This window comes from Hemiscyllium ocellatum, chromosome 42 (assembly GCF_020745735.1).
Source record: "Hemiscyllium ocellatum isolate sHemOce1 chromosome 42, sHemOce1.pat.X.cur, whole genome shotgun sequence".
In the NCBI taxonomy this organism is placed as follows: Eukaryota; Metazoa; Chordata; class Chondrichthyes; order Orectolobiformes; family Hemiscylliidae; genus Hemiscyllium; species Hemiscyllium ocellatum.
Genome location: NC_083442.1, coordinates 19,872,581 through 19,879,614, shown reverse-complemented (window position 1 = coordinate 19,879,614; position 7,034 = coordinate 19,872,581).

The following is a 7,034-nucleotide window of genomic DNA, read 5'->3' as shown; positions in this document are numbered from 1 at the left end:
AATGAGACAATACTGATGAATCTAGTACGTGAATCAGTGTTAGCATGCACGTGTAATTGGGAATGTAAATGCAATACAGGCCTTTATTGCAAAGGTGATAGTGTTAAAAGGATGGCACTTTGCTAAAATTGGAGGACTTTATGTAGAGCATTTTGTGCAATTTTGTTCCCTTACTCTAGGGTGTAGTTGCATTAGAAACAGAGAAGTGAAAGTTTACTGGGCTGGTTTCTGGCCTAGATGACTTGGAGAATGATTGGTCCTGTACTTGTTAAAGTTCAGAACAGGAGATAGTGATCTTACTGAAATGTGTAAGATTGAGAGGATGTTCCCCTTGTGGAAACTAAACTGAGATACAGTTAATAAATAAATGGCTTTCCATTTAATAGAAACGAGGCTTTGACATTGTCTTCTGCAAAGATTAGGAGAAGCTAGGGTCATTGAATATGTATCAAAGTCAGGTCAGATTTAATGTGCAAGGAGGTGGAGTATTATGGACAGTAAGGAGGAAAGTGGGGTCATGGGGGCAAATCAAATGAATCATAGTTTTACGAAATGGTGGAGCAGGCTTGCTCTGGCCTGTTCCCACATTTTGTCTTTGGATCTTGCATTACTGAAAAGTAAATGTACATCCTTTTGCTGCACTAATGTGGAATATACTTTACATCCCATTTCGTGAATGACTAAGATAATTGTAAAGGTTCTACAAAATTGGGTGCAGTTTTTAATCAATGGTCATACATTTATTCTTGGGATGTTGTCAATGTGGGTGAAACTGACTTTATTGCTCACTGCCATTTTGAGCGAAGTTGTCTTAACCAGTTTGGTTTAAGACTTAGTGGTTAGGCCAGACTGGTTTGAGGAAGGGAATGTGAGGATTTGGATTCAATGACTATATAGCATGATTGTATGCAAATCAGGTGAATGTGACTTGGATGAGATGGCATTGTAAGCAATTGCTATTCTTGTTTTACATAAGGTCTTAGCAGTTAGTGTGTATTCTGCAGATCTGACATTATGGTCTGATTAAACCAGTGGAAGATATTTTATCTAATGTTAAGATATTCAGGTGTTTATATGTTCAGTTCTCATATTTCATGCTGTGACTGCACATTGAAGTGAGTATTCAGTCAGTCATTTGAGTCTTACAGATGGTGAGAAAGGTTGAGATGTCAGTGATGCACCATTGATGTTTAATGATAGAGGCAGAACCTCTGAACTAAGTATCTAGATATACACTTGCATACAAGGTGATGAGCCAAGTGCTAGAAAATGGGATTGGATACTGTAGTGAATTTTGACAGGCACAGGTCTAATGGGCTGAAGGGGCTCTTTCTGTAATGTATTTTCTGCTGTTCAAGATGGTTGTTACCTGCATAAATGAAATTACCTTCCTCTTCTCGGGCTAGACACTAATTTTCTTTAAGAAGTTCTAGTCTGGCACCGATCTCTTCCATTAAAAAGGAAATTGTGAATGGTACCACTCACTGCAAAATTGCCAACAATTTGGGATCATGATACTTCTGTACAGACACTGCTGCTTCAATGAATGTATTAGTAGCCTCTCCTAAAGTGGATATTGAAGAGGGGAACAGTGCATGAGTTCAGTATCGAGTCCAAAGTTTAAATCCCTCAAGAACATTGAAGTGATCACATGACAAGTGGTACAATTTCTGGTTCTGCCTTTAAGTTCTTTTTCCATTTGTTGAGTTGGTCTATGGGCAAGGCTGCCAGTATCTTCAGCTCCATAATATCTCTTGACTCACCCTGCCAAAAATTGGCCATAATTACCACCAGCATAATGGACAGGATGAAAGCCTAAGTCAGAGTTGAACCAGACCATTCAGCCTGTAGAATCCACACTGACCTACCAAGGAGCATCATATCCAGATCCCTGCATTCCCCATGGGCTACTCCACCTATGCTGCACATTCCTGGATAATTTAGCATAGCCAATCCACGTAACCTTTTAGACTGTGGGAGGAAACTGGAGCACCTGGAGGAATCAATAGACGTGGGGAGAATGTGCAAGGTCCATACAGCCACTGTTGACAGCTGTTTTGATTTCAGACAACCAAATAGTCATACAGCTTGGAAGCAGACCTTTTGGTCCAACTCCTCTGCACTGGCCTGACATCCCAATCTGACCTAGTCCCATTTCCTAACGTTTGGTCCATATCCCTCTAAACCCTTTCTATTCATATACCCATCCAGCTGCCTTTTAAATGTTTGTAATTGTACCAGCCTCCACACATGATTTAAAAACAGCTAAAATGCAAGAATAGAACAAGTGAATAATTTAACTTGACATTTTCTTACACAACATTTTCACACAAAAAGGATTGTTATAATTGAACACGCAAGTAATCTTTATATGATTGTCAAGTGATTAATTCTGTTAAAGTGCATGCATATGACAGCCTCAGTACATGCCCTGTGGCAAAAACAGTACATTGTGTAATTTAAATGGACTATGCGTTAAAAAGCGCTCTGTATGTAATGACAAAGTGTCATCATAGATTCCCTTCCAGATAATTGTAGCAGAATATCATTTCTACTCCCATTTCCGTGCTACTTGATACAACAGTGAAGTTAACTAGACTAAACAAATACTTCAATATTTAGGAGCTCTAACTATGCAAATACAATGGTGATTAGCATTCAGCTGCTTTTGTGTATTAGTCTCACTTTCGGGGTTTATTCTGACCTTCAGAGGAATGATATTCATGTTTGAGCCAGTCAGTGGAGTGTCTTGTGCTTATGTCATTGCCATAGCAATCTGCAGTGCAAACCTACAGCCTATCATGTCAAAGACAAACCCTAACTATTCTAATCCCAATTTCCAGCACTTGCCCTAGTGATTGCAAACACACATCTAAATTCTACAATGTTGAGTGTTTCAGCCCCCACCACCCTTCCAGGCAGAGAGTTTGATTTTTCTACCACCTTAGCCTAAGTCTATGCCACTGAGCTAATAGCTATCACCTGTTTTTGGATTTGCTTTGCAGATTGTTTTCTGCTCGAGCATCATTCCGCTAGCCAATCTCTACCTTGAGTAGGGCAAAGAGACGGGTCGTGAAGTCATCCCAAGTGGAACTGGGATTGAATCATGTTCTTGTAACACAGAGTTGACCCACTTTCTGTCCAGTAAAAAGTGAGGTCTGCAGATGCTGGAGATCAGAGCTGAAAATGTGTTGCTGGTTAAAGCACAGCAGGTCAGGCAGCATCCAAGGAACAGGGAATTTGACGTTTCGGGCCAGAGCCTTCCTGATGAAGGGCTTTTGCCCGAAACGTCGAATTCCCTGTTCCTTGGATGCTGCCTGACCTGCTGTGCTTTAACCAGCAACACATTTTCAGCCCCACTTTCTGTCCAACCAACTGAGTCAACCAGCCTGACCAAAGAGTCAGGGTTGCTATGACAATGTAATTTTACATGTACTTGGTAGCCTGGATCATAATGGTGGAAGCGGCAATGCTTTAGCAGCATATGTCTGACCAAGAATCTCGTGTCCTCAGTGCTGGTCAGTAGAGTGTCTTGGAAGGATTATTGTTTGGCCATGTCCTGAATTGGTCTTTCTTGGCTAACACTGCTTGGAGTCTAGCTTTAACTTAGTGTTTTTGGTGCTGAAGCTTAGGAGAAAGCGAGGATTGCAGATGCTGGAGAGTCCAAGTGGGAAAGTGTGGTGCTGGAAAAGCACGGCAGGTCAGGACATCCGAGGAGCAGAAGAGGTGATGACTGGAAAGGGTTCTGAGAGATAAATAGGAGGGTGGGGTGGGGGGAGGAAGGTAATTGGGAAGACAATAAGTAGATGCAGGTGGGGGGTGATTGTGATAGGTCAGTGGACAAGTGGGACAGCTCTAGAGGGCGGTGCTGAATTGGAGGTTTGGATCTGGGATGAGGTGGGGGTAGGGGAGATTTGGAAACTAATGAAGTCAATGTTGATGCCATGTGGTTGGAGCGTTCCAAGGCAGAAGATGAGGTGTACTTCCTCTAGTCGTTGTTTGTCTTGGATTTGGAGGTAGAGCAGGCCCAGGCAGTGCCCACTACTACAGAAGAACATGTTCTATCGTAGTCTCTGGGTTATCTAAGAAAATAATTAGTCTGTATAACTTTGATAATAAGACAGGGTTAATTGGCCTTTCCCTTCAGTAGAAGTCAGAAGTCTCATTACAGCCTAAAGTTTTTGATGATGTGAAACAGATTATATACCTTAAAAAATATTATATTTCATCTACTGCAATGACACTAGTTAAAATAAATTTCAGGACAAAGTTGTATCGAATCCCTACAGTGTGGAAACAGGCCATTCAGCCCAACAAGTCCACACCGACCCACCGAAGAGTATCCCACACTTAAGAACAAAATTCACTCCATGTTTCACTTTGAGTTATGCAATCTGCCAGAAAGGTGATAAGCTAGAGAAAACAACAGTTTTGTTTATATGGCTTTGATATAATAAAATGGTCTAAGGCCACAAATCTAAGTAAAATGAAGAGGGTGGTCATGAGCTCTTGAGAGTTTCTATGTGATCCCTTTAAACAATTCAGACTGTTTGAGGAGATAACAAAGGTGCTTGTGATTTACAGAAGATCACAAAGGCACATTTATGTTAAAGGATATCTCTTCCTTGTGCAGAAGAAACAGTTCCATTTTCTCTTAAAGAAGTGCAGTAAGTCATTGTACACATTAGTACCAATGACATAGGAAGGGAAAAGGATGAGATTCTGAAGGGAAAATATAGAAAGTTAGGCAGGAATTTAAAAAGGAGGTCCTCGAATGTAGTAATATCTGGATTACTCCTGGTGCTACGAGCTAGTGAGGGTAGGAATAGGAGGATAGAGCAGGCGAATGCATGGCTGAGGAGCTGGTGTATGGGAGAAGGATTTACGTTTTTGAAATCATTGGAATCTCTTCTGGGGTATAAGTGACCTGTACAAGAAGGGTGGATTGCACCTGAATTGGAAGGGGACGAATATACAGGCAGGGAGATTTGCTCAAGCTGCTCGGGAGGATTTAAACTAGTAAGGTGGGACCCAGGGAGATAGTGAGGAAAGAGATTGATCTGAGCAGAAAAGGAGCAAGTCAAACAGGGCAGGCAGGAACAAAGAAGAGAGCAATGTAGGACTGATAACTAAACTGCATTTATTTCAATACAAGAGGCCTAACAGGAAAGGCAGGTGAACTCAGGGCATGGTTAGGAACATGGGACTGGGATACGTGATATCATAGCAATTACAGAAATATGGCTCAGGGATGGACCGGACTGGTAGCTTAATGTTTGAGGATACAAATGCTATAGGAAGGATCGAAAGGAGGCGAGAGTGGAACAGGAGTGGCGTTTTTGATAAGGGATAGTACTACAGCTGTGCTGAAGGAGGATATTCTCGGAAATATATCCAGGGAAATTATTTGGGTGGAATTGAGAAATAAGAAAGGGATGATCATCTTATTGCGATTGTATTATAGACCCCCAATAGTCAGCAGGTAATTGAGAAATTTGTAAGGAGATTTCAGTTATCTGCAAGAATATTAGGGTGGTTTTGGTAGGGGATTTTAACTTTCCAAACATAGACTGGAACTGCCATAGTGTCAAGGGTTTAGATGGAGAGGAATTTGTTCTGATTCAGTATGTAAGGTCCTAGAGAGTGTTGCTGAACAAAGAGACCTTGGAGTGCCGGTTCAAAGTAGAGTTGCAGGTAGATAGGACAGTGAAGAAGGCGTTTGGTATGCTTTCCTTTATTGGTCAGAGTATTGAGTATAGAAGTTGGGAGGTCATTTTGCGGCTGTACAGGACATTGGTTAGGCCACTTTTGGAATATTGCATTCAATTATTGTCTCCTTCCTATCGGAAGGATATTGTGAAACTTGAAAGAGTTCAGAATAGATTTACAAGGATGTTGCCAGGGTTGGTGGGTTTGAGCTACAGGGAGAGGCTGGATGGGCTGGGGCTGTTTCCCTTGGAAGCTGAGGAGTGACCTCATAGAAGTTTATAAAATCATGAGGGACATGAATAGGGTGAATAGACAATGTCTTTTCCTTGGGGTTGGGGAGTCCAGAATTAGAGGGCATAGGTTTAGGGTGAGAAGGGAAAGATATAAAAGAGACCTAAGGGGCAAATTTTTCATGCAGAGGGTGGTACGTGTATGGAATGAGCTGCCAGAGGAAGTGGTGGAGGTTGGTACAATTGCAACATTTAGAAGGCATCTGGATGGGTATATAAATAGGAGGAGTTTGGAGGAATACGGGCCAAGTGCTGGCAGGTGGGACTAGATTAGGTTGGGATATCTGGTCGGAAGGGTCCATTTCCGTGCTGTACATCTCTATGACTCTATAAAGTGCATATTTATTTCTCTCTCCTTTCACACATTTTTAAGCTTATATCGAAATACACACATTATTAAAATATCAAGCAGAATTGTTAATTTCCATTTCATAGAATACTGGGAGCAAAGTATAAAGAAGCAACGGAACAAAGATACTTCTGAGGTCTTTCTTCCTTCTCTACATGACTTGATTCCATAACCTACAGTTTGCCTTCAACCCTACTTTTAAAAATTCAATTATAGAGAGCCTCTTACAACCTCCAGATGTTCCAAAGTACTTCACAGGCTACTGGAGTGACATAGTAAAAATATATTTTTAGAAAATGCAGCAACAACTTTGCTTATTTCAACCTGCAAACAAGAATGAACTAATGACCAGAGACCCGGGTTCAATTCCCGCCTCAGGCGACTGACTGTGTGGAGTTTGCACGTTCTCCCCTGGGTTTCCTCCGGGTGCTCCGGTTTCCTCCCACAAAGATGTGCAGGTCAGGTGAATTGGCCATGCTAAATTGTCCGTAGTGTTAGGTAAGGGGTAATGTAGGGGTATGGGTGGGTTGCGCTTCGGTGGGTCGGTGTGGACTTGTTGGGGTGAAGGGCCCGTTTCCACACTGTAAGTAATCTAATCTAATGTTTGTAGTGATGCTGAGGGAGGTGGTGGAGGGCTCTGCTATCATAGCATCTTTGCTGTCACTTTAGCTGGTAGACAGTGCTAG